The following is a 20,581-nucleotide window of genomic DNA, read 5'->3' on the forward strand; positions in this document are numbered from 1 at the left end:
AGGAAAGTGATCACGCATTGGAACAGGCTACCTAGAGAAGTTGTGGAATCTCCATCCCTGGAAATCCCAGCCAGGTTAGACCCTTAGCTGGGATGGTTTAGTCACAGATGACCCTACCTTGAGCAAGGGGTTGGACTAGATGACTTCACAGGGTCCCTTCCAGTCCTACTTTCCTATGATCCTGTGAACATTTAACCATGTGAACATAGTTAACGCAAGAGTATGATAATAAATGTAATGTAGGCTACTTTGCTGCTCAGTTCCTTTTTTTTTTCATTCTTTTGAGTTGACAACACTTTTCCAGCAGCTGGAAAGCCTTGCGTTGGCTCCTGTTTTCTCCACTCCACTGACATTGCTCTTGCTTAGATCTCCAGTGGTTGTCTTGTCAAAACTCTTGATCTGTATGGATTCCATCCTCAGACACTTGACTCATCCGCTGATTTTGAAATTGCAGATTACATGCCCTTCCTTGGAATTTTGTGTTCTCTGATACAAATGTTCCCTCTTGGAATTCCTCCCTCTTCCCTCATAATTCCTTCAGCATTTCATGTAATTTATCATCTTAATCTCTCTAACTAAAATGATTTTTAATTGTTATCTTTATGCTTAGGATATTCAAACTTGCCATTCTATACCTGACCATTCAGTCCTGCATCTTGACATCACTTGATGAACTGTAAAATATGTTAATTCATCCTCATTATTCAATGTTTGGCCTCAGACACTGTTTATCTTTCCACTATAGACTGTTTATCCTTCCTTCTATTCAAACTTTGCTCTGCATAAAAAGAGCTTGAGGTAGACACCAGGCATGGAAAATCTCACTGCAAACAGTTGCATCTGACAAAATCGTAAGTAACTGAAAACAGGGTGTTAGAATGGGAGGCATCAAACAACCTTAATGATGGAAACCATTGCTAGCTCTGCATACAATAGAAGATCTATATACTTGTATAATTCTTTCTCTATACTTTGTGTGTCATTTTATCATTTTAGATTATAAACTCTTAGTGGAAGGTAAATGCAACTTTGTTAGTACAAACTTTATCACATGGAACCCTAAAACTAATTGGGTCCTATGAATAGTATTGCAATAAAATATTTAACAGAAGGAAATCACAATACTAAATAATTACTAGATGGCCCAATCCTGCAGTTATTTTCCTGAGGATGTACGCTGTCTCCAGAAGGAATGGTGTTGACATCAATGGAGGACTATCTGCGAGGACTCCATCATAGAATCGTGGCCATGTTTTTATGGCGAGGGATTTGTTATCTTTCCTGAGACATGAATCTCGTTTCATTGCTTCCACACCATGAGGGACAACCAGGCTCCACAAAGTCATTATTTTCTCCACATATAAGAGAACAACATTAGTGGTGGTTTTATCTAAGTTTCTGTCTAATAATTGTTTATTTGTACATATCTTCTGTGTACTATGTAGAAAACAAAAAACCCCAAATTTCTATTTTTGTTCACACTAGTGTAACTCTGTTGGCTAAAGTAGATTTACTTCAGGTATACTGTAGTGAGAGAGAAGAATTTTGTTCACCCTTGTTCATCTTTTTTCATTGATTTCTCATGTTCATACTTTTTTTTTAAGTACAAATCATCCATATTGAGTATAATGCAGCTGATATTTGGACATTCATATACTATACTAATGGGAGCAATATACAAATCTAAATGGAAGATAAAAGCCAGTAACAACTAGCAAATACATTTTCAAAAATGCTTTAAAAGGAATAATAGACTTGAATTACTTAGAACTGACTACTTTCAGCATCAAAATTGATTATGCATAAAATGTGTTTGAAGCATTAAGTAAACTGTAAAAGATTTTTTAACTAATACCTTTCACTTATGAACATTATTGTAATTGCTTCTAACTGTAATGGAAACAAGGTTATCTTACAAACTAAAGTTTTCCAGTTAGTGTCCCTTGAAATTAAAAATGTGTTTCAAAGGAACATAATTATGACTGAGTAAAGAGTTATGAGGTATACTTACATTAATTATATTAAAAATTAAAAATATTAAAAATTTAATCTTCAACTCTAAAAACAAAAAAAAATCTCTCAAAAGGAAATTAAAGTTGAAACATCAAAAGACATGCAAGATAAATAACAAAACACTTCCCAACTTCTCTCATCTCTGGAGTATATAGTAAGACGAGCAAAGTCTATGGCTTAAGCTTCACACATTGAATCCAAGCACTTTTTTTTACCTTCATTTCAGTCAGTTTATTTGCAGTAAGGGCATATTACTGATCATTACAGTCATTATTACACTAGCAGTAGTACAACCAGATAAGTCCAGTTTTAGACCAAGAGCTCTTGCTACACCATAGCTAAAAAAAAATCCATGAATCAGTTATAGTAATGACTTTCCACAAATGCTGTCATATAGTCAAGTGGGCCTGAAGCACAAAAGCTGGGGAGGAAAGGGTACGTGGAAAGAGATATTGCTGTATTTGCAAACTGATGGCAATAAGAAAAACATTCCTGCCTTTTTTTTGGAAAACTGTCATGTAAATGAGCGTGGCATGAGCAAGGGAAAAGTCAGGAGGTGAAAGAGCTAGGTTTTCAGCTTGAAAATATAAATTGCAGCAAATCTGAAAAAAACTGAAAACAGATCAAAACACACATTTCAGTAGAAATAAACTTTAATAAAATAAATGGTACTGGTCATTTATTAATGTAATCTTAAAGAACTGTAACTTCTGGATTCTTTTCAAATTACGTTTGGCAGCACGTTGTGTATCATCCACAAAATATCTGTTAGAGCTCCCTGCACCCTGGCTGCAGACATGGCTTCAGAGAACCATCTAAATCTTACTAAATTCTGTTGATTCTGATGTCATTTTTCTAAGCTCAATATGTTCTTTCAAATTACATCAATCATGACTCAATCTGGCCTATAATACCACATATGACAAAGTCTCCTATTTTTAAAACTTCAGACAAATACAACCTCTGGTATAAGTTTTTGCCAAAATTATGTCAGTTCAAATCTCAGTATTCCAAGTGTATTATGTTCTTTTGGGATACTTGTCAGCTGGCCTACTTATATCAGATTTGTGAGAGAGATGTTTTTCTAGAAGGAAAATAATGGAGCTAGAGAGCAGAGCTTCCACCTTGCCTTATGCACAGAGTTCATGATAATCTGTGGTTATATTTTCAAGGAGCACACAGTCCTTTAATTGCACAGACAACCGATTGCTTTTGTGCTGCTTAACAGGGAAAAATGTTTGTGTTTGTGCTTATAGTTTCTTGTAAAAGTCAAATAGTTTCATGACATTATAAAGCCTGGGCTGAAGAGTGGTGGGGGAAGAGCACCATTTTGTGTTAATTTAAAAATGTACAGACCCAAGTAGCCTTCTGTAGACACACATTATTTTTCTTGAAAACATTTTTTGAAAACAGAATTAATTTAAAAGGCAGATTACCTAGATATTTATATTGAATACCAGAAGTAACTTATCCACTTGAGGAGCGCTATACATATTAATGTTCTTTATTGTCACTGCGTGCCAGTATTTCCTATCTAACAATATTTTGTAAAAGACTATACAAGCCACAATTACATCCATGCATCTCAATCACTTAGTTATGTTTTGTTCTTTTACTTCTAATGATACACTCTCAACCACATACTGGTGCTGAAGAACACCTGGAGGTGTTTTCATCTGTTGCTCTTTGAAGCTGTCACAAAACACACAAGTATTAGAGATTGATAGTACCCCACATTTGTATACTTAATGTACATCTGTTAGACTGGTTTTTCCAGTATAACAGAATGATGTACAGATGTAATCACAGTGACAAAAGTGTTAATATTTTCTAAAACAGATCACTACCATTTAGTACAACTGACATTTTACTCATTGTTCTTCTTAATACCCACATTCATTCCAAAAGAATTGTGAAATGAAATCATGAAAAAGCTACCAGCTGCACAAGTCTTTTGAAACTCTGTCATATGAATCTGTCTTATACATTATAAAAACATGCAAAAAGGCTTAGGGATAGTTTAGAAAAAAGAATAGAAAAGGAATATCCAGGTGGCTTTTTAACTGTGGAGTACAATAAAATAGAGAGTTTGGAAAGAACTATTTAAAAATATAACTAAAAAACAAGATCTTGGGTTTACAAGTTGAAATACTGTACAGTACATTTGCTCGGTTTGAAATAAGCAAAGCAGGGAGAATAGAAGATCATTTACAAGGATTAACTTAGTAAGTAACACCTTAGAAGTTATGAATGTGATATAGGCTGCACTCTTTTGGATGCACTATAAGGGCTTTAAAAGATGTTAATTATTCTGCAGCATAGTATAAAAGAACAGTTTGTTCAAGTACAGTTCAATTGCTGCCTCAGTTCCAAGAACATTTGGAAAATTACCTATAAGTGGACGAAAAGATCAGTTGACAACGGGCCTCAGATGTGTGAAAGATGAAACATTGGGTGCAATGCTAAACCAAAAAAAAATTACAATTATACAGTAGGCAAAGAGTTCATAGATGCATCTATGATATATCTAGTAACTACAAGTTGCAGTTACTAGAGCGTGTGATTTAATTTGCTTGTCAATACTTCAAGAAATAAATCATTGTACTTCAATTCATTCTACATTCATATTGCATGTCATATTAGTGCCAAGCTCTGAGCCCAGTGCAGTGAGTGCCCTACTATAGTCAAAGGGACTGAGCACTAATAGCTGGTCATAAATGTTAGCAAGGTGGGGGTCTTATCTTTCTCTGTGGAGCAAGGTAAGACAATGGGTAAAAACGCAGTCCCACTGAAGTTAATTGATTTCCCATTAATTTTAATACAGGTAGGGTTTTTACCTGTTGTTGGTTTTTACTCATCTGTGCTGGCACTTTTATGGCATTATTTAAACAATTTTTTTTCACTGACAACACTTGCTACAATTAAGAGTCATTTGATAACTAGTGTAGGACAAGTTCCTAGTATTGGATCATTTAAAGTTGAAATGATGTCAGAGGTCTGCTGATATTTCATACTCGTCTCATACACATATTATAGGAAGCAGCATAAGGCATTAGATATGAAGAGTTCAGCAATCCAAAACTAAGTGCTTTTCAATAGCATGAAATGTGGCAAGAGATCAGGAAGAAAAGGAGCTATTTTAGTAGGGAAACAACTACAGAGCTATTCACAAGACACAGAAGAATAGGAAGGCACTATCACTCCTAAAGACTGAAATAATTGGGATCCATATGAATTGTGCATTGCCGTAGGTATTTCAAGCCAGGTAACCTAATGCTAGGGCTGGTGTTTGAGCTGCATGAAATTTTCAAGGACTTGGGCTGCCTCCTTTTCCTGGGCTTATGGATCTAACCTCTAGAGAGAATCGGGCTCCTGTTGTATTTGTTTCACCAAGATTTCATGATAGGCAAGTTCCTGCAGTTGGAATGAGGGTACTTGGGGACAGATCCTGAAGATAATCTGATTTGGAGTCTCAGCTGAACTACTTAGGTTATTACAACGCTTATAGCATATGTTAAATACATAAATGCACTTCAATATTTGACAGTAACACAGACATTGATATTAGTTACCCCTATACCCCTGTCCATTTATGCAGATATGGAGGATTAAAAGTCTATCAATGTCATTGCTATACAGAAGCTTTACAACAGGACTAGTAAATCAAAACTAAAAGGTGCTGCTGGACTTCCAACAAGCCATGAGGAGAGCAGGGGTTTAAGTCATTTTTCAAAAATCTGCTTCTGAAGTAGACTGCAAAGCCAAGAACACTGTGCAGATCACAGAATGGCATTTGAGAAGGTCGAAACAGTAATATGGAGTACAGCACTATATAGGTGAATGCTGGACAGTGCCTAACTCAGCACGGATTCATAGATTGTGAGGCTGGAAGGACCCTTGCAAGATTATCTCAGGTCCATCCTCCTGCATCAAGCAGAAAAGTTAACTGGGGGTCAGGTGACCCCAGTGAGATGACGGTCTAGTCTCCTTTTGAAGACTTCCAGGGTAGGTGATTGCACCACCTCGGGGGAGCTTATTCCACAGTCTGGTCATCCTGACTGTGAAGAAGTTTTTCCTAATGTTGAGCTTGAATTGGTCTTACAGGAGTTTGTGACCATTACTTCTAGTTTTCCCCTTGGGTGCCCTGGTGAACAGTTGCTCACTGAGCCCTTGATGTACTCCCCTAGTTAGATTGTACTCTAACTTTGATGTACCCTAGATGTACTCCCCGATGTTTGAGATGACTATCAGCCCACACTCCCAGAAATGGGTAAAAGTCCAGGGAGGAGGAGAAGTATATGTACAGAAATGATAAAACTTAGCCCCCTTTCCCCCCAAACCTCTGAAACAACTATGAATTTACCTGGTGGAGGGCAGGGGGGGGGAGGGATTTCCCTGACTGGCACTGGCCAGCAGGGGGAGAAATTAAACAAGTCACTTTGATGCCTTCCTCGGTCTCCAGTTGAAGGCTGCCACAAGCTTTGAGAGCCAGCTTGTCTGCTGCTTAACTGCCCTACCTTCCATTTATGTGGCTGTGACATATTGAGCCCACCCACTCCAGGGCACTGTGGGTTTAACCAATGACTTTTCTGGGCAGTCGGGAAGGAAAGAGTTGCCTATCCATCTCTGCCCCTTGCCCCCACTGAGTAATCCAAAGAGGGCAGAAGACTTTTTGGTTTTAAAAAACAAACCAAGAACAGCAGCCAAGAGTCACAGTTACGTGAACCAGGCCTAGAATGGGAAGCATAACATCAGGATACAAAAAGCATTTACAGGTGAAATCCAGTGCAGACAGAAACTTACAGGCTGACCTTCCAGGTATAAATGAGATTCAGGATTGTGCTGGTAGATCTCACGCAGGTAGGAGGGGGGGCTCCAGTCCAGTTTGGGAACATCTCTTCCTATTGCAGAGGAGAGGATTCAGAAGGCAGCTGAAACAGAGAAATGCTAAAGCAAATTTCTTCAGCCAGTGCAAGTCTTGTGAGCCCTGCACCTGACATAGTTAAATGCCTGTTAAGTGAGTAGTGAGTTTATGGTGCCCCTTCCCAAATGGCAAGTTAGTAAGTTGTTACTTGTGGTTTAAATCCATCCCTGTGCATCTTTTATTTACCTCTGGGTCATGATTAAGCATCTACCAGCTGTTGGCTTTGAAGCTTGCAACCTGGGAGCCAAAACTGCAAGCAAAGGACATGGTTGCCTAGGACACTGCACTTTGCATGCTGCTGTGTGCAGCAGCCCCAGAAAGCACCTCCCTGCACCTTTGTCATTGTAACAAATACTGCAAATGCCAGGAACCTTTCTTAGCTTCACTTCCAAACCCTTTGTAGGAGCCCTACAGGGCATCAAAAAGCAGCTGATGCAGGTGATAGACATGGAATGAACAAAGGCATCAAACAAGCAATTGATCCAGTCAAGAAGAAAACAGCTCTGCTGAAAGACTTAAACAGAAATGTCAACACTGATAAACAAACACTTGAGCGTTGGACTGAACACTATGGAATACTATAAATCAAACATGAAGAGCTTGAAGGATTACCACGTTTTGAAGTTATGATGGATTTGGACAACAAACCTACATTAGAAGATTTGCAGAAAGCCATTAAATTGATTCCTGGGAGTAAGACATCTGGCAATGACCGTTTGCCTGCTGAAATCTACACATGTGCCAACGATGAATTACTTCAAAAGCTCTGTGAAGTTATATTGCTCTGTTGGAAAGAGGAAACAGTACCACAAGATTTCAAAGGTGCTCAGTTTGTACAATTATACAAAAACAAAGGGGACAGAAGGGACTGACTACTATAGAGGTATCTTCCTGTTGAACATTGTTGGAGACGTTGTCATTCACATTATGCTCCCTAGGCTGCAATCTGTAGGTGAAATAATCTATTCTGAAAGTCAACACATTTTTCATTCATGATGCTCCACCACTGATATGCTATTTTTGGTCTAGCAACTGCAAGAGAAGTGTAGAGAAAATGGGTACCACTTCATGGATCTGAAGAAGGCCAACAGTCAACAGACAGGGCCTTTTTATTTTTCTGAAGGAACTAGGTTGTCCTCCTAAACTGCTGAAAATTGTTCATTCACTGCATCAAGATATGAAGGCAACTGTAAGAAAACGTGTTTCATAAAAACAAAGAATCAAATGCCTTTAATGTCAACAGCAGGGCGAAACAGGTGCAGCTGAGCTCCAATGCTCTTCAACATCCACTTTTTATTCTTGCCTCTGCATGCATTCAAGTACGGCAATGAAGACACTGATCTTTGAACCAGACTAGAGGGAGGTTCAAAGTACAGGCATACCTCGGAGATATTGCGGGTTTGGTTCCAGACCACCGCAATAAAGCGAGTCGCATGAATTTTTTGGTTTCTCAGTGCATATAAAAGTTATGTTTACACTATACTGTAGTCTATTAAGTGTGCAATAGCATTATGTCTAAAAAAAATGTACATACCTTAATTAAAACATACTTTATTGCTAAAAAATGCTAACCAATGGAAAAATGGCGCCGATAGACTTGCTCGACGCAGGGTTGCCACAGACCTTCAATTTGTAAAAAACGCAATATCTGCGAAGCGCAATGAAGTGAAGCGCAATAAAACGAGGTATGCCTGTATATATGTTGAATAACTGGAGCTATTCAACAGCGCAATTTAAAATGAAAACCAAGGTAAAAAAGCTGATTCTAAGAGATTTCCTGTTTGTGGATGCAACGGCCCTGGTTGCTCACAGTGAATCTTCCTGCAAAATCTCTTGGGCAGATTTTAGGTTGACAATTAATCTTAAGAAGACTGTGATTATGTACCATCAAGAACTAGTGCCTGACATCACCTCTGGAGGGTGGCATCACAAACAGCTTTTACTACTTGACCTTCAGACTGAACTAACAGAATTAGAAAAGCAGCTAAGAATTTCAGGCCATTACAGAAATGTTCATGGAATAACAACATACCATCAACAACAAATAACAACAAACTACAGGTTTCCCTCAATTTATGTGGGTCCTCTATATGCAGATTAGCTCTTATGTGATGAGCATGTTTAGACCCATAATTCGTTACATGCAAGATAAATTCGCTCTTATGCGATCAGCTTAGATGCTCCTCCTGCCCAAGCAGGTAAGTCTGGGGTGGGGGGGTGGGAAAGGACCGTGGTCCCACTCACCCCAGCCCCTGCTGCAGCAGTCTCGAGAGCAGCTGGTGTTAGCTGCCTGCAGCCACTAGGCTGCACTGTGCTCTGCCTGTCCCCCCACCCCTGGGCTCACCCAAGCTCCTGGGTTGCACCGAGTCATGGTGCAGGCAGCTGGTGTCGACTTCTCCCGGGGCCACCCCAGCACAGGCTGGGGTGAGTGCGGACAAGCAGAGCCCTGGGCAGCTTGGGTGCAGTACTCACCCCAGCCCCAGCTGCAGCAGCCCTGGGAGCAGCCGACATCAGCTACCTGCACCAGGGCACGGCGCAGTCCAGAAGCAGAGGTGAGCGGGGACAGGCGGAGCATGGTGCAGCATAGTGGCTGCAGGCACCTGGCGCTGGCTGCTCCCAGGGCTGTTGCAGCCAGAGCTGGGGTAAGTGCTGCTTTGTTCCCTCTGATTTGCTGCCTTGTGCAGCCCCGGGAGCAGCACCCCTCCCCACACCCCTTCCCTAGTCCCAGCCTCACTCCTTCCCTCCCTCACCGCCATGGGAACCTATCCCTATTTGTTACATTGTAAAGTAGGTTCACTTTATGTGAATTCGATTTATGTGCCGTTCTCTGGGAATGCATGTATAGCATAAAGCGAGGGAAACCTGTATCAACTAAGATGAACATGCAAATCTATGAGACTTGCGTGCTGTTATCCCTGCTTCATGGCTCAGAAATGTGAACTACATATGCTAGGCACATCAGGAGACTGAACAGCTTCCACATATAATACCTGTGCAAAATCCTGAAAATTAAGTGGGAAGACAAAATGCCAAACACAGAGGTGCTAAAGTATGCAAGACTGACACACTTAGAAATCACTATGAAGCAAAGGAGGTTGTGATGACTTGGCTGTGTTAGGTGGATGGGAAGAGACGCAAGAATATTTTGTGCAAGATGCGCTTTTGTGCAATATTTTGTTCAGTGTTTCAAGATGGCATAGAAAGTGGGGTTGCCTTCTATGGTGGGTACCACAACATGTGCAAAAATTATATGAAGTCACTCAACACCAATGTAGAAAGCTGGGAGGAGTGCACACATTTGGACTCCAATTCAGACAATGCATAGATCTATGAAACTTGCACCAAGCTGTGTCACTCCTGAATTGGGCTCGTCAGCCACAAGCAAATTCATCAGGCAACTCTTGGCTAGGTACAGACAGTCAAAAAGTCTGAGGCTGAATCAATTCAGTCTTTGCAGGTTAGTTTAAGGTACACAGATTCAATTTAAACATAAGTGAACAGACATTTACCTTTGATACAGGAAATGCAGCCACATGCCTGCCGTGGCTCAGGTCAGAAGCCGGGGGTGGGGTGGGGTGCTAGAGCACAGCTGTGTTTACTTCCTCTTCCTGCTGCCCCCAAGTTCTCTGGGATTTACCGTCTAGAATTAAAGCAGCAGGACTGTATAGGGTTGCTCATCACTTCCTCCTCCTGTTTCCAGGTGCCTCTGGGATTTGTAGTCCAGTTGCAGCCAGCAGTAACTTTGAGTAGGGGAAGGAGTGACTAACCCCCCCTCCCTGGCCCTAGACCCCAATCAGGTTTTGTCTGGGGGGGAGGAGGCAGTCTCCCCCTCATATATTGGGTTGCATCCCCAGCTGAGCTCGCCCCCCCTTCCCCCATTTGCCAGCCAGCCCTCACTGCTCCAGCTAGGGAGCTGAGAGGCAGGGCCAGCCCTGCTCTCTGGAGCAGAAAGCATAGCCCAGCCCAGAGCTGGAAAGCATGCTGGGATGCTGGGGGACTATGATTTAACTTGAACCAGGACGGGGACTGAGACAGAAGTTTCATAAACTGGTTTGACCCAAATCAGTTGAGTCTGGCCATGTATAAATGAAACAAGAGTCATGTTTGCACAACACTTTAAAGCAGGCTTAATGCTTTTGCACTGCTTTAATGGTGTCGGTGTTTGCACACTTTGGCGGCATATTGCGCATTAATCCCAGCCACTGTAGGAAATTCAGTGGCATAATGTGCCTTAAATGACTTGGGGCACAGCAAACTAGAACTCCTTTGTGGAGTTTTAGTTTGCTGCCCCTACAGCTGCTGAGTGAAGCACTGAGTTCTGTGCAGCTCCACGACTGTGCACGAAGCCCTGTAGACAGCCTGACAGCAGCCCAGGAAAGCAGCTTTGCCTAAGAAAAGCAGTGAGCCTGATCTTTTATTTTTTCCCCCACCCAGAGCCTGCCTGCCTGGGGACCTGGTGCTTCCCTCTGTGGTTGTGGTGCCCCCCGGGACCACCTGAGCTGGGTGCCTGTGGGTGGGTGCTGCCGGGGGGGGGAGGAGCGCGCAGCTGGTGCAGAGGGAAGCACTGGCCTCCCCTGCAGCCCACACACTGCTCCGTCAGCCAAAAGCTCACCCTCCCCTCCCCACCGAAGAGGCAGGTAAGTCAGCGGGGGTGTATGCATGACACAGAGGTTTAATCAGCCCTAAATTGAAGCAGTGTTTTTTAAAACCCACTGCTTTAATTTAGGGTCCCTGTTTTGTCTACACACCCCCTTTGATACTACATTCAACCAGGCTTATCTTAAATCAGTTTAAGCCATTTTGAAATTGGTTTATGTGAACTGAACTTCTGTTCTGTTACAGGTTTAAACCAGTTTCTGATCACTTAAACCAGTTTATGCAACTTCTGTCCCTAGCCCTTAAATGTACATACACCATGGTCCAGAGGATGGATAGTTGCCTTAACAGGCTGCTAACTCCACAGTCCAAAAACCTCTGACCAGCACACACCCTTTTACTCCCCTATGTGCACTCATTAAATTGTTTGCCCATGACAAGCAATAGCTTTTCAAGAGCTTAGGGATGAAAGGAACTGAGATGAAACAGAATAAATCACTTGAAATTAGTCATTAAGGAAAATCCTTTTCTTTAATTATTAAGCCCTTTAGACCACAGGGGGTGAACCTTTTTGGCAGGCAAACCACACATTAAGTCCCACACCTTCCCCAGGTGCCACTCTGATCCCCCTTCCCCTGCCCAATCTACTGCTCTGTGTCCCTTGCTTAATCTGATGTTTTGCTTTCTACTGCCTGCCTGCTATAGTGCGTCTTCCCACTTAGTAATTTGCTATGTGCCACACAGAAGCTGCCATAAGAACTTTTAAACATTAAGCAAACAATATTTTCCAGTCTCATTTGCTCTTCCATCACCTGCATAGCAAGTAACACTGATCTCTAAGCAAGGCTGCACTGCTAAAAGAGACTTGGCCATGACAAAAGGTAGTGACTTTAGATCTGACAATCGTCCCCATACTATCTCCTCTGCACCACAGCATCCCCTCTGCCTGGGTGACAACAGTGAATAGCAGTTTCAGATACAAGGTACATTTTAGTTCAAATGAAATTCAGTCCCTATTTTGCAGGCAAAACAGAACTTATCGGTCCACATGGGATACTGGCATAATGAAACCATCAGACTGGTGTTTTACACTAAAGCATTATAAAAAAGGGCAAAACATTTTTGGTCCAGTGATTTCCTATGCAGAAAAATTCCTATGTCTCTTGACAGGTTCACATTTCTCTCTATCTGGCAATCATAAAATAATAGTCTATGTACAAAATAGCCTTTTTATTTAGAGAACAATTAAGTTAATGCTTGCAAAATTCCATGTTTAACTAGGCCTGCAGTGAACAACCTTGCAGTATGCTTTCAATCACTCTCTTGACTTCCATGACATAAGAAAAAATACTGTCATTTGAAAAGTAAATCCTAACCTTCCTGAGATGTGTGAAAGTCCTGCTTGTGTAGAATTACATTTATCTTTGCAAGCCTGTAACTTCACTGCTTTTCTAGGTACAAGAATGCAATTATCTTTCAATTAAAGAATAGGGAAACTTTTGTAAGCATGGTCTGTTTGAGGAAATAAATTAAGAAATTGTTGAAAACTGCAGCTTTTAATAAGTTTTTATTTTTGCATATGCAGTAAAATGAGGCTGGCTGTACTTCTGGTTGTAGTGCTGGAGTAATGTCAACATGAGATGGATTAATAATGACAGGGTACAAAATCTTGTTTTTCAAAATGACAGGTACTTATATTCTGAAGAGCAATGCATGATAAATTATGTCAATAAGGGCATTTTTGTAAAACCCAATAAATTAGGTTAATTTTGCAAAATATCCAGCTGGCTAGTACCATTATTACATATAAAGAAAAACCTTTAGTCATCTACAAAGCATGCCTTTCTGCATCCCAGCACCTCCAATGGTGTCTAGAACCTTCCACCTTATTACTGTGGTTGTTACAGTTCCCATGACTAGGGACCAGCCAAAATCATGGCAGAAGTGAGGTGTGCTGCAGAGCCTGTATTCTTACAGGTTTTTGTGTGCTCCCCCACTGCTGATTGGTGGAGGGGCCCTGCTTGCAGCTTGCTCCTGAATGGCAAGGCGGCGAAAACTGTGGCTTTAAATATGGCACTGCTTTTGCCTCTCACCACGGATCGGCTGAAAGGCTCCAGTGGCCCAAGTGCTTGCCGCTGACCAGTGGGGAGGCAAAAATGGTGCCATGTTTAAAACTGTGATTTTCATTTCCCTGCCACTCAGGAGGGAGCAGTTGGGTCTCTCCACCAATCAATGGGGGAGAAGGGAGGGGTGCACAGGGGAATGTGCAAGATTAAACGACCTGCTGCACACCCCACTTCTGCTGTGAATTCTGTAGATCCCTACTCCCTACCCATCACGTATTTCACAAGAGTAGGACCAGCAGCAGAGGATATGTAGGGTCCCTAGCTCAGTAGATTGTTTTCCACTATACATTTGTATTTTTATAGCAGAATAACAGCCTTGTACCACCTCAGATGTGAACACTATAGCAGACCACCATGATTCTTGGGTCCATAATACCTAGTCAGGTGTCTCTTCAGGTTCTCCCATTCAAGCCATAGCTAAATCCTCCTGATGTTTTGTGCATGGTATCTAAGAGCGTGGTCATTGAAACTGCTTTTCTTCGGCCCTGACAATGGTAACTTCACTCCCTAAAACTATCCAGAATGCTGCTGCAAAGGGCATTTTCCTAGTCTGTCATTTTGACCATGTCATCCCTCATGTTGCATTGCTCCAATGACTTCCCCTTCTCTTTCAAACCAAATTTAAGATACTTGTCTTCAAGGCACTCTATTTGCACCTAGCTATCTCTCATTTTCTACAGAAGGGTTGGCTCCCTCTTATGAATGGTGTATTATGTTATCACCTCTGTTGCCCACCTGTTAAACCTTTAAATAATTAACTTAACTAACAATGAACTTTCTTCGACCGTGCTTCTCATGCTTAGGTGGAGGCCTTAGAAGTATCCATAAAAGTAATCTTCTATCCTGCTTCAGAACCTTCCTTAAAACTTCTTTTTGATGATGCCTACAAATAGCTTGACAACGGTAAGGCTTCCTGCCATCCCAGTCAGTGCTGTGTTGTTACTCCCTTGTCCTCTCAATCCTGTCTGTTGTCTTTGTTTGGACAGGGACAATGTACAATGCCCAACAGTGGATACTTGTCCAGAAGCAAAACTTGTAAGCATAACAATAATGCAAATTCACAACAAGGCAGGGTGACTTATGTATGTGGGTAAAAGGATCTATATATATACACCATGAAGTATCATATAAAGTGATTCAGAGTCATTGTTTTTCATGTGCCCTACAAATAGGGTCTGGGCAGCATTGTCTTTCCCCAACTTTCTCTGGACGTGTCTGCATTGCAAACTTAGTGTGGCAGACAGTGGCACCTTTAAACATTATGCACTGGCTTCACATATGCTACCTCACATAGAGAATTCAATCATATTTGTGGAACAATGGATGGTCCAATTAGCACAGCCTCTCAGCAAGTACTGCTCCACTGCTTCTGCTTAGCAAGGGAGTGCACATGTGCACACACACAGCCAGCTTGAGCATGGCACTACCTGGCACAGTAAGCTTGTGGCACAGATCTGCCTTTGAAGCTGGGAGTAATTTCTAGGTGCTCATCATCACTTATGAGCAGGCTTTTGATATATGTGTTGGGGAAAATGACAATGATACCAACAACTGTGAGATATCCAAGCCATGCAAGGGCAACAGTGGGAGAGGTGTGCAAACAAAAACAACTAATCTTCTGAATTAGAAGACAAAAGAAAACAAGCCACACAGATTTAGCATGTGCCACTCCGAGGGACTACATAAATTAAATGTGTTTTTTTTCCCCATGAGAAAATGCAACCATATAAAATTACTCTTCCACCTGGCTCCCATTTCAGCTTTGCCTATTTGTTTCTTAAATAACTGTAGCACCCTCTGCCAGAAAAACTGTCTTTTCTGTTTCAGTTTCCCAAGATAACCATGGGTTTCTATAGACATTACACTTAAAAGTTTGGGACGTTAGATGTGGTAAAAAAAAAAAGGTTGCCTGATCTAATTCAGTGATTCCTTACTTGAGTCCTGCTCTTTGCAATTGAAGAACATTACAGACATTCTTTGGATTTGATCTATAAACATGTGGCTTACTTTAAGCCATGTGATTGTAGACTCCACGTTGGTTTTACAGATGTTTGGCTGGTGCTGGGAACTGATCTAAGGTAAGTCAGGATGGGGGGGAGACGCAAGTGATATTGGGGGTCTAGCAGGTCTGTGGGAGGAGTTGGTTGGCCCACAGGGAGAGTTGATTGGGGCAGGTCCCCCACCTCAACTGACTTAGATTGGGCTCCCAGGACTGGCAAACTTCTGTAAAACCGGCACCAGGAGTGATCTGGCAAATCACTTCTTGTGCTGGTTTTACAGACATTCACCTATGCCAGAAACCTGATCTAAGTAATTTGGGGTGAGGGGAGGAGCAGGCATGACTGAGGAGGCTAGTGAGTCCAGGGTGAAGGGGCTGCCAGGTCCATGGGGAGGTTATCCATCTGGGGTTGAGGTGGGGATCAGGAGGCATGCGGGGAGGACAGGGAAGGAAAAGCACAGCCCTGGGACAAGCAGTTGGGATTTTCCAGCCTTGGGGCTACACTCCAACATGTACAGATGTTCAGTAGATCGGTCTAACCCATGCCCATTCTAACTTAGCACATCTCCCTGGTGGACTAAGTTAGATTAGGCTGGCCATTTTTGCCCAATCTAACCTTCAGGGAATGTCTGTACAATGTGGCACTTTGACAATTAGGGCCTTGTTGCACCTTATGCTGTGAGCCACACAAATGTTGATCAGTGTTAGTGTGAGCTTGGAGTTTGAAGCAGTCACACCTCTAGCCTAGAAACCTTTTCTGACTGTCCCCCACCTACACAGTTGTGACTTGCCACTAGAGGCCTGGTGAGGAGGGGCAGGACTTAGCTGCAACTTGTCACTACAGGGCTGGTGAGCTAGGACAGGCTTCTATTCCTGCTCTAAGGGCAGATGTGTGAAAGACCCTGGGATACTGGAGGACTTCAATAGGGAGTGGCTACACCTTAATGGAACAGGAGCTGTAGTGTGGATCAGAGATAATCCTGGCCAGGACTGGCATAACTGAATCTCATAGCGAGGTCTTAAAACCACTTTATGGTGTTAATGTGCAGACAATCCAGGGATTAAGAGCTGTAGGAACTGCCCAGAATTACTGTGCAACAAGGCTCTAACTAAGGATGAACCTAACAAGGGATCCAAGTGTAAGGTCCACATATGGCTGAACTAATATCCAGTGGTGATTTGTTGCCTGTTCTAGCCGCCTGCATTTTTAAGTGTAACATCTGTACATAACCAGAAAGTACATTTTTATTTTTTGTCAAAGAACAAATCTTTTACTCCAGTAGCACCAGAGTGCTGAGCAGGAGGAGGGGAGAAGCTCAAACTAATTAAGCATATTTTGTTATGTCGAAAATTCAGATCGTGGCCCTCCCAAAAGACTTTAGCTACATTAGAAACAGCAGTCTTCAGGCAGAAATAGATGCCTTTGGGAGAGTCATTTGGGTGCTAGCTCTGTGAAAACAACTGCATAGCTGCAGCTTCATCCTCTCAGAAGTAAAGGCCTTTGGTAACAAAGCAGCTTAGAAAATGTTCAATGCTGCCCATTTATGTTTCTCAAGGAAGAAATCAGTGATGAAGGAATGACCATCCTATATCTCAAGTTTTTATTCAAAGAGAAATGCAAGCTAGATCCAAGTGTTCTTTAGATGTCCTTGAAACCAACTGCTGGGCAGCAGATTCACATGACATGCCCCTGAACTCAAAAAGGCAGAACAAATGTTTTCAGGGGCTCCCCAAAGGATGGTGGTCCTTAACATCTGCCATTCAATTATTCTATAAGTATTGCTATTGCTGGCCAGAACCTAAGCCTTAAATGCTTAAATGCAACCATGACCCACTTTTCTTCTTTGGTTTTCAATGATCGACATGAAAACAGAAGGGAAGAAAGATATATGCATAAAGGTAATAGCCCCTATTTCTCAATTAATTCATTTCTTATCAAAAAGTTTTCAAGTCCTAACTCAGCTTCAGGATTCTCAAGACTTTTTTTTGGTTGTTATGGCACGAAATTGTACATTTAGCAACCTCTGAGTCATCCTAACTTAATTTCTTAAAACAGTAAAGCTTTTCTTATTTTTAATTAAAGAACAGAAAAAAATATTATTACTAGGACCAGTGATTGATATTCAAATGCTATAGAAAAGCAAGCATGTCTTCTCAGAAGACTGTATGGAGTGACTGTGGTTGGTACTTTTCCAATCGTCAGCCAGTATGGCCGTTCTTTTAGAAAGATAATTTTAAAAGGAAGTCCTCAGCTGCTCTGACCTCTAAATTCTCATTAGTGTTGTGCCATTTTATACAGCAAGACAAAAAAATTCTCAAAATTTTAAGTTATTTCCAAATGTTATTTTCTTCACATTTTTGCATAAATTCTTAAACACAAGCCTCTGTAAACAGTTCATAAAAAAACAGCTTAATTCTTCATTCCATTTCCGTCCATTTTTCAGTCAGGTTTCCTACTGTGATGCCATTAATAATGAACTTAGAAGCCAAAGAAGAATTCTGTCAAACTGCAGATACAAAAGGTTTTCAGCATTTCAACAGACAAAAAATATCCTGCTGCACATAGGAAACCACTGTAGGAGCTGTGGCTGCCAAAACCTTATTTAAGATTGTATTTAAACTGAAGCAGCTTTCTGTTACTGAAAAAGCAGCCTTCCGAATGACCAATCACATAGGCTTTTTGATTCAACTATCTACACAGTATTAATTTGAATCAGCTGTATATAGAATTAGCTTGAATCAAAATGTGAGAGGTGTGGCAGAACAATACTAAAGCAGAACAAAAGCACTTGAAATGCATTAATGTGTATTACATTTGAATGCTTATAATGCTATTATCAGCTGAGTTTAAAAAACAGTAATTTCCAAACATTAATACCCTCCCTATGAGCTTGATCTTGCAAAGAGAGAGGGGCAAGAATTCACAATCTCGGATGGTTAACTTAGGGATCTAACTATATTTAGGTACTTAACTGACCTTATTTATAGAGGTTCTGAACACTCCTCATTTTTATTAATGGCCAAATGAGCTGGGAATAGATTTGGAGCAAAGAATGCTTCAAGGAAATATTAGAAATGCAATGAAGGCACTTTTACTTTTCCATGGCTGAAACCTGAGATAGTAAAGCCTTTTCCACAGCTGAATTTAGCTCATACCTTCCTGTTAGTTGCTTCTCCTGACGCAACCTTTTCTTTACACAAAGCTGTAACAGAGCTCTGACTCAGCCAGCCCTGGACTCTGTTACACTTAGCAGGGATGCGCAGCTTACCCACACCACCCATCTGCAGATCACCTCTCAATTATCTTTATTCTCTGCTTCCTTTGCAACTTCACTCTAAGGAGAAAAGAGTGTATTCAAGGGAGGAGGCAAGGAAAATGGAAAAGCAACCAAAGTAGTACATCGAAATGTTAAGTCTGTTGTCATGAATGCAGTGGTAGAGTTGCTAAGATCCTTTGCTATGGTATGGCTCCAGAGGCCTGAGTTTAAGCCATGCTTTGGACTTGTGACAAAGACTGCCCCTGATTCACTGAGCTGTAATTGAGAACTGGGTCACTGAGGCACCCTGGGGAATAGAAGGTGGTCAGATGTGATGCCAACTTCATCACTGCCTTGTGTGCCTTTGGCTAAGAAATCAGGGTGTCTTAACTACACTAGCTCAATGGGATGTTAGAGGCTTGAATGGACCACCCTTGACCATCCTTTCCTTTCTTTTTTCATGTCCTTGTGACAAGGTATTTAGCAGAATTTGCATATTTACTGGAATCTGACAGGCCGCACCACAAATGGTTCTGATATACCCTTGCCCATAGCATTCATTTACGAGTAACTGTTAACAGGTGCAATTAAGATGGAGACCTGTGAAACATATAGATTTTACCATTTGAAGTCATTCTGGTGAGCGACACCATAAAATACCTTGCACAGGTTGAACAAAAAGCAAAATGTCTTCGATTAATATATTATCTCAATAATTTATTGTTCTGCATAAGAAGGTAAAACCAGATTTCAGGTATGACATCAACCAATGAATTCAAGTATAGATCTGGATACAATAATATAAAATGTCAACATTTGTTTTACTATGCCAAAACAGCTAAAATACAATAAAAATATCTGTGCTTAAATGTAAAAACAATTATCTAAAAACCACACAGCACAACTTGAATATACACATTACGTAAGACACATATTGTCACCTCCTAAGGCTCCATAAAGCCTTGAAAGTCAGAAACACGCACACAATTTTTATCTTAGCAGGGCAATTTTAACAAGTGGGTTTTGTATTTCCCTACCTCATGCATGAGGCCTGTCCTAGTAACAAAACTGTTGGACTAGAACCTTTTCTGTCTTGACCCAGTACCGTATCTGACAGCCTCACAGAGACTGATGGATTCTGTTTTTATTGATGAGGACACACTGCAATAATGTTAGTTTTAAAAGGGTATTTACTTGAGTGGGCTGTACCTTTCTTTTTTCTAAAAACTCATTCAAAATTTTATTTCTAGCTGCTCAAAGACGGCTCACACCTTTTATCCCTTTTTGGTTTGTTCTGCATTTGCTTTTATGGTCTCCCCTTTCCTTCTCCTTCTTTCACAGGTGTTACAATTAGACAGGAGCAGGTGGCCAGCTGTCTAGGAAATTATTGCCAGTGTTTACACAGAGCATCAGAAAGTAAGTGTCTCTATAAAAAGAACAAAGCATCAGGCAGCTTATGGCCTCCCACCCTGGTCTGTTGTAGAAGGTCTTCATAGGCCCCACTGACCTGAAAAATTAGATTTAAAACAGGTTCAAAATTGTTTTCCCCTTGCAAAAAGCCTGCAGGGCAGCAAAGGACAGCCTGCTTCTAGGGTTTTCAAACATTAATAGCATCTGTTTCTTATATAGCAAAACAGGTCCTTTATTTGAAGGATATTTTACACTA

At 41.2% G+C, this 20,581-nt stretch overlaps 1 long non-coding RNA gene across 2 annotated transcripts; it reads right to left on the bottom strand.

The window, feature by feature from the left end:
• Window positions 1-2,229: 2,229 nt before the first annotated feature.
• On the bottom strand, window positions 2,230-10,672 carry LOC149865023 (uncharacterized). 2 transcript variants are annotated; one of them, XR_016442343.1, is made up of 5 exons: window positions 10,447-10,672; window positions 7,590-7,721; window positions 6,817-6,914; window positions 4,405-4,475; window positions 2,230-3,705 (listed from the first exon to the last, which is right to left on the bottom strand). It is a non-coding gene; the product is annotated as an uncharacterized LOC149865023 (long non-coding RNA). The 2 variants fall into 2 exon arrangements; XR_016442344.1 differs by having other exon boundaries at window positions 6,817-6,944.
• Window positions 10,673-20,581: the final 9,909 nt, after the last annotated feature.

Source organism: Crocodylus siamensis, chromosome 5 (genome assembly GCF_052110815.1).
Source record: "Crocodylus siamensis isolate JL-2025a chromosome 5, ASM5211081v1, whole genome shotgun sequence".
In the NCBI taxonomy this organism is placed as follows: domain Eukaryota; kingdom Metazoa; phylum Chordata; order Crocodylia; family Crocodylidae; genus Crocodylus; species Crocodylus siamensis.